Source organism: Manis javanica, chromosome 13 (genome assembly GCF_040802235.1).
Source record: "Manis javanica isolate MJ-LG chromosome 13, MJ_LKY, whole genome shotgun sequence".
NCBI lineage: Eukaryota > Metazoa > Chordata > Mammalia > Pholidota > Manidae > Manis > Manis javanica.
In genome coordinates, this window is record NC_133168.1 from 81,686,168 (window position 1) to 81,694,513 (window position 8,346).

Sequence of the window (8,346 nt, forward strand, 5' to 3'; positions counted from 1 at the left end):
CCAGAAATTCTCTTGTCCGTGTCTACCAACTTGGAGCTCAGTTTTTCATCTTGTTATTCAGCTGTCTCTCCTGCTTCTCCTCTTCCCAGATGTCACAAAAATTCCTGTAAAGTTGCACTTTACAGGGCAACTCCCAAGCTTTGGTTTTGTTGAGTGGAAAATACAGTCTGAGTGGGAGAGCTGACTGGCTTTAGAAGCAATTTTTTTTTAAAGCTGTGTGCAGGAAGAGGAAGGCAGATGGATTCCAGAGTCAGGAGGAAAGGGGATTTTGGAACAATAAACATGACCAAGGGGGGGTGTGATTCAGTTTCTGTACAGCAAATAGCAACATACATCCTTTTTCTGTCTCCATGAATCTTAAATTTATTTATTTATAAATGTGGAGCGATATCTCTTTTTGGAATTTCTCAAACTGGAATTCTGCTCCATGGTGGGCATACGTATGAGGGCAGAGACCGTGTGAGGAAATCCTTCCACTTAGAACACATATTCTGAGGATATTAGTTAGGCAGATGATCATTGTAGGTAGTGACTCAGCACCTGGGGTTGGAGACTATATCATCTGTGCTCTTGATGTTCAAACCCAGATCTGGCCGATGACCCTGTGAAAAATGGGACAGTTTTGCTGTTATCACAGACCTGCCCCCATCTGGTCAGCAGTTTGCAGGGGTACAATATATACCTGTGGTAAAGAAACAGCTTCTGAGGAGAGCCTGCGTTTACCATGGAACAGTGCCCTCTGCTGTTTCTGAGGGAGCCATTCGGCCATAGTCAGATCATGAGGGAAGGGTGCACTGCTGCAGAGACAAAGCAAGCTGCTCCTTGTTTGCAATGGTCGAGATACTGGGAGGCCAACTCCTGGCACCTGCAGCCAGTGTCAGCTGTAAGTATTCAGTAGGAGCATCAAGACAGCCCAGCCACAGCAGCTGACCTCCCCTACATCTGATCCTAGGCTCTAATCCCACACTGCATGTGAATGCTCCTTCCCTATTTTCGCTGCAAACACAGAAGAGCTTCCATTAGTTTTGCTCCTTAGCAGAAGGAATTTTTACAACAGTGATTTTTAACCACTGAAGCTTGTCTTTAGAAAACTTCTGCTTCTCAGTCTTATAAAATTAAAGGAAGCACAGTCAATGGCTGCAGTGAAGTAGTCATGTAGAACAGAACAGCAGTTCACTGTCAGGAGTTTACACTGCTAAGGGATCAGCCTTGTTACCTTTCTTTCTTTTTTTCCTTCCTTCCTTCCTCCCTTCCCTGCTCCCCCCTCCATCATAATCATCTTTTTAGTAAAACCATCTAAAGTTGCCAGAATCTCCGTCTACAGGAATGATGTCACATAGTGGAAACTTTTTTTTCCTGACTCACTTTACATTCTGGAAACAACTGTTTTTGCTGGTTCTCTCCACTCTGAATTCTCATTCTCAGTTTTGTATTGTGGGTGTGACCCTGAATGATATAGTCAACATTTATTTACCTTTACTTTAACCAACAACAAGGGCACTTATGGACTTCAAGATGTTATTAGGGATTTGTGTCCTTCCTAACAACTTTTGAACTGTGTTCTCAGCATTATTTCACGTAGCTACAGCAGAGAAAACATAGTGATGAATAATGAAATATGCATGAAAAGAAAAATTTTAAAAAGTTTTTTTAAGTGACTCTGAAATCACAATGTGTGAAAGTACTTTTTCTTTCATGATTCTAAGTCTCAAATTCATGAGTGCAGAGGAGTGGATTTCTTGCTCTATCATGTGGCAGGACAATGGTAAATGGGAGCTGGCCATACCTTATCCTCTCCTTGTGCCAAGAACGAAGTCTGGTTTAATGAAACACCTATTAAGGCCACACCTACTGGGCAGAAACTGCCAGATTCTACTGGACCCTAGAATGCCACTGCCACTCATGTGGGAATAAGCCACGTGTGCAGCGCTGCTCTTTTGAGGTGGTGGAGGGTGTTTCCGTTTAAGGTGCCAGGTAAAAACTCAGTGACTTGAATTGTCAGACAATGCATATTTGCACGTTACTCTAGTAATTGCCAGGAGAAGAGGATTTTGTTTTCTCTGAGGCCTGGGGTTAAGAAAGAATTTACTCATACTAGACAATTTACCAGATTCAGAAAGTTGCCTAATTTTTTTTTCCATTTGGTTACTTCCGTTTGAAATACTTATCTGTGGTACAAGATGCCTGTAAGCCTTTCATTAAAGGATGACTTTGCTAATGCATGATCAGCTGATTATGGGACAGGGATAGGCCCTTGACCTCAGCCAATACAGATTCTTTGGTCTTTCCTGCTGTAGCTATTGGAAAAGACTGATTGTGTTGAAGTTGCTAATCTGGTACCATAGGATTTAGGTTATTGGCAGAATATTGCCACTTAAAGGAGCAATGCCCATTCAGAGAAAGGAGGGAGAGAGATGAAGTCCTGAGGACACTGGTGAAACTTCTGGATTCAGCCATGCCTGAAACCTCAGATTTTTAGTTCCATAAGGCAATATCTTTTTTAAAAATTTTGCTTTAATTTGTAAATTAGCTTAAGTTAAGGTCACTTGCTGCTATGGAGTTCTAATTATCAGTAGTGAGCCATCTGCATTGCGGAGTTCCAGCCTCTTAAATTTTTAAGATTAACTAGAAGTATTGATGGACTCTAACTTTGCTTAGCATCTATGACATTATTCTGAAAATGGTCTACTTTGTTTACTATTTCATACTATTTAGCTTATTCTGTAGCCACTGAAATCTAGTGACAGAGCTGTTTACTGTGCAAGGTCGATCTTGGAAAGACAACATGGGAGGAAAGGTAATCAGTAGGCAAACCTCAAGGGAAAACCTGAAGAAAACATCTTCCCTTTACAAGTTCCACCATCTCCTAGTGTACACAGTCAGGTACCACTTGCCTTCTTTTTCCAAGGATGTTTGGGGATTAGTGGGGCAACAAGTCCTCAGTCCGAAGTGTGAGAGATGCAGAGAGGAAGCTTCTTAGCCTCCACAAGGTGCTCCTGTTCAGTATCTTGGGTAGTATGTCGATTAGGAGATCTGGATTTATGAAGCTTATGTGGAAAAACAGGTAACCCAGCAGTGTGATGAAAAATAGGGTGATGAAAAAGAGAAATAGAAAAATTCTGAAAAGAGAAAGCCAAGAAACTGTTAGCCAGATGTTAGAAAACCAGGAACAGAACAGTAAGTCATACCTAAATGCACACCTGGTTCCTTCTTGATATTCAGATGTCTCCCACTAAATCTTGTCTCCATTCCCAGCAACCCCTTGTAAATGTGGTCCTTCCCTAGTGCTGGCTTGCTAGTTACTGTCTTCCATCACTGTGTTTTATTTTCTTTTAGTATTTATCATTATCTGAAATTATCTTGTGAAGTAGTCACACCGATTTATACCCCACTAGCAGAGTATACATTTCTGTGGGTCTACACCCTCTCCAATACTTACCATCAGATTTTTAAAGTTTCACTAATCAAATGGGTGTAAAGTAATTTCTCATTATGGTCTTGATTTGTATTTCCCTGATGAACAGTGATGCTGAATATCTGTGCATAGGTTTATTGGTCTTCTGTGTTCCTTTTGCCCATTTATCTACTAGGTTGTTTGAGCTTTTCTTAGTAAATGGTAAAAATTCTTTATATGTTCTTGATATGAATCCTTTTCCATGTGTGCTTTGAATAACTTCCCTCTACTTTCTAACTTTCACTTGCTCTAAGTGTTGAAGAGCAAAAGTTAATAATTTTTAATCAAGGCTAGTTTATCAACCTTTCCTTTAATTAGAATCAATCCTTTTTATGTCGTGTTAAAAATCCATGCCCTAATACCAAGGTCTGAAAGATACTTCTATCTTCATTGAGAGTTTGTAGCATTTTAAAAATATGTTCACAAATTCTTTGATACTCCTCTCATTATGAGATTTCCCTTCATTGGGATGTGGACTGGACTTAATGGCTCATTTCTAAAGAATACAATATTGTGGAAGTGACGTGACCGTGTATGATTTCCTAGACGAGGTACTAAAGGCACTGCAGCTTCTTCCTTACTCTCAGGAGAAAACCAGCTGTCGTATTGGGAGGCTACACAACCAGCCCTGTGGAGACGTGCATGTGATGAGGAACTGAGGCCTGTTGCCAAAAATCCAGCAAAAAAGCCAGTGTGAAATAGGTCCTGTAGCACCAGCCACGCCTTCTAATGACTGTAACTTTGGCCAACATCTTATCCGTAGCCTCACAACAGACCTTGAGCTAGAAGTACCCAGCTAAATGACTCAAAGATTCCTGACTCACAGAAACTATGGGATGATAAATGTTTATTATTTGAAACTAGTAAGTTTTTGGGTACTTGGTTAAGTGGGAATAGATAATAACTCATGCTGAAGTTTAAAGATTCCTTTCTTTTTGTGGACATCTAAGTCTTTAACACATCGGGCTTGCTTTTTATATATGCTGAATGTTAGTGATCTGATAGCATTTTTTGTCTTATTTGGGTAACGTTTTTCCCTACCATATTTTTCAACAATTCTTCCTTTCCCCTATGACATTCATAAGGAGGTCTAATCAAAGGTCTAAATGTGCACTGTTTCTAAGCTCTTTTTTTGTTCCATTTCATTGTTCAGTTTTCCTAGTCTGGTCCCAATAGCACTCTATCAGAATTATTGTAGCTTCATAGTAAGTTCTGATATCTGAAATGGCATATTCCCCACCTCTTGCTTTTCTTTAAAATTTCCAGGTTATCTCTGACCCTTTACTCCTCCAAATATAGTATATTTTAGAATCATTTCATTCAATTGCATGAAACATCTTTGGGGGAGTTTGATTGGAATTGAATTGACTATTTCTCCACTGGACACAACTGATGTATTTCTGGTGTTAAGGCTTCCTATCCATGATCATGGTATTTCTCTTCTTTCATTCATGATACTTTTAATATTTCTAATACATTTCTCTAAATTTCCCTATAGTGGTCTTGATTTCTTCTTTAAATGATGAATTTTTTTGTCCTTGTTGTGTTACTATGATTTGCACGAGCAAACCTCCACTGTTTCCTTCCTACATTAACCTTATCCGGCTGTTCTGGGCTGCCTCCAGCCCCAGGACAAATTCATTACCAACTGCACTCACTAGTCAGAGAGAACCCCTTCCCCACCAGTTCTCTGAAGTTTTTCTCTAGAGTTGATCTTAGAGCCCGGATCCAGGATCCATTCTAGTAAAGTATCTTAGAATTAGAATCAGAAGCCCTTTACAGACCTCCTTCCTCCTTCCTAGAAATCTCCTTGAAGCTGGATACAATATTCATAAGGAGGTTCTGGGTGACATTCCCAGGGAAAATCTTAGGAATAAAACCAACTTTTTAATCTCTTAACAACCAGCCTACCCGTGCCTCACAGAATGGTCAAGTAAAACAAGAGGAAAGGTGTTTGTAGTTTGGTGATCTAAACTTGTACATTGTCCTCCAGATTACCAGCTGAAGGCAGACAGCCCTTGGGAGTCCACATGGGCGATTCCATGCTGGGCACTGGTGTTGAAAGTATAGGTGAAGGCAGTCCTAGGATTTCTAGGAAAAATTCTACTAGTTGTTCCAGAACACTATATTTAGGGACACCAAAATATGTAGTACTTCATTTACCTTGTATGAAGGGATATCCCCCTTAAGCCAATATTCTAGACAATTGGAAATTACCTTTAAACACCAATAATTTTATGTTAATCATTTTGATGGAACTCTTTCTAAATCATATTTTATACCACTTTGAATATATGTTTCTCTATGCCTTCTTAAACAGATATTGAACATAATTTGACCTTTTCTTGAAAATGCAAGGACTTCATGAATATAGATTTTGCTGTCACAGTGATTCCTTCAGAACTAGTATGCACTCAGTTGTTTGAATCTTGAGTTCTTACTCAGGCTAACAAATATTTTTGAGCAATTACGATGTGCTGGATAGTGTTAGGTGCTTTATCTCTTTTTCACAATCATTTCCTCTTTTATCTGTTATTAGGCAGCAGTATATTGCATTTAGAAGTTCTCTCCCTATGTATGTATATATTTTTCATGTTGGGGGTAAAGAGCTGACATTGTAACAAGGTTTGAGGGAGGCATGTCTCATACAATAGGGTGAAATCCCAATCACTATGCTTATGTACTCCATTTCTAATCTACTGATTCTACTGGGGATCCAGACACATCAAATAAATTCAGATTGTTAAGGGAAGAGGGAGGAAATGTGAGATTTGCCACATCTCTTTTAGGTGATAACATTCCCATTTCTGATTACTGCTAGGCTGTTGGCTGCTAATACTGGAAAATGAAATCAGTAATTGCCTTTCGGCAAGAAGTCATAGCATTAGAACTGAGAAATGTGGTCACTGATGACACTAGTTTGTTGACTCTGTGTGTGTGTGTATGTGTGAGAATGTGTGAATGTGTATGCAAGGTTCTCCTTGTCGTCTGCAGGATGGCTAGTAGATCTCCCAGTTTTCAAGGAGTTTGCTCAAAGATATTTACTTGCCTTTTACAGAGCCATATTCCCTTCTTTTGGAGAGAATTGTCCTGGGAGAAGAAGAAAGGACATTGATAAATAAGCAGTTTCCTCACTGTCATGTAATATTCAGTGAGCCATTAGTTATATGTTATGTTTAGATACCATACAAATTTTTTTCATAAGCATAAACAGATGAAATTTTCAGACAATGTATATACATATATATGCATATATGTGTGTGCATTATTTATATATACATACACACACACATTATATATACATATATATACACTTACATATTTCTATATAATTTTGTATCACCTCCTTATATACTGATAGGAGTAAAGGAAGGCATAGGAACGTAAAGTCGGTTGCCCAAGGTTATACAGCTAGTAAGTGGAAGGGCCGGGCCTGAAGCCTGGACCTCTGGGAATCCACATTCTGGGCTCTCATAACTCTTTGCTTACCTTCAGCTCAGCCAGCAACCCTTAGAGGAATGAACAAGCTATGGACACCACAGAAATATATTCTGAGATAAGTTTTAGAAGGTATAAAAATGGAAAGATGATATATCCTGAATTTCTGTGACATTTCTTTTACAAAATATTTCCTTAGTTATTTCATTTTCCTTTTAACTTCCTTGGGAGATAAAAAGACGGAGGAGTTAAGATCACATTTTAAAATTGTGTAAATAAGGCTCATAGAATTGGAATCGTGAGGAACTGTGTGTTTTACACATTTGGTTCTATAGCTTGAGTCTGATGAGGGGAAGTGCCCTCTGATCAGCGCTCAGGGAGCGTCTCTGTAAGGACGGCTCAGACTCAGGGCGCGGGACCGTCATGGGACTCTGGTAACCCTGATGAACACGCTCTGTTTTTCCTCTGATGGGTAGTCAGACGAATACTTTGATGAGCCATTGGGGGTAGATGAGGGGACATATCAGAAAGTATGCTAAGCCTCATCCTAGAGAGGGGGAGTCCAGTTAATTTCAGGGTCCAGTTAATTTTTTTGCTGAGTGGAATATGCAAGAGAGGGGCCAGAATAACGTGCTCAGGACAATTGGAGTCATGGTCACTGTGGGCATGTGTGACATATACCCGAACATCTAGATGACCCCAGGGACAATGGTGTATCATTGATGTTTGCTTTTTAGGAAAAGAAGACTTCTTTTTTTTCTGAGGTTATCAAGATCATATATTTCATGCCAAAAAATTTCTGGTGAATGTCAACCTTGCCTCTTAAACCAATATACATTACAAAAATAAAGTTAAATAAAAGTTTATCTTTTAGTCCTGTGAACTTGCTGCCCCAAAATGCCAAACAGGCACAGAGCCGTGATGCTCTGCATCCAATTCTATGTCCTTCTGACCTTTGCATATGTGCTGGTGACATCACGATGTTAAATATGAACAGTCTTGGGGCTTTGTCATAAAAAAGTGATGACTTCTTATGTTAACTCATGGGGCATCTCTGATCAGATAGTGACAGATAACCCTGGTGCTTCGTGTTTTGAAAGATTCGGGACCATGTTTTGATCATCTGGAAAGAGTTCTGTGATTGCAGGAGGTGGGCGGTGTGGTGTATGTGTCATATATTAGCCTCTTCTCTGTAGAGTATACCCTCAGTTAATGTTCCTTCTTGCTTGCATTCTGAACCTTCTTAGGTCTTAGACTAGTTTCTAGGAGGGCATGTCATTTACATGGCTGTAAGAGAGGGAAGACAGTTGTCTTCTTTGTTTCAGGTTGGAATGCTTTGAAATTACGTCTAGTACTGTTCTTGGAAAATGCGCATGGGAAGATTTGTGTATGTTTCGTGGCTTATAGTGTTTTGGAAACTGACAGGCAGTGGCACTGAGTGAGAGGACACAGGG

At 39.6% G+C, this 8,346-nt stretch overlaps 1 pseudogene; it reads right to left on the reverse strand.

Annotated features, from left to right (window-relative positions):
* Positions 1-6,042: 6,042 nt before the first annotated feature.
* LOC140845897 (small nucleolar RNA U13) lies at positions 6,043-6,158 on the reverse strand (annotated as a pseudogene).
* Positions 6,159-8,346: the final 2,188 nt, after the last annotated feature.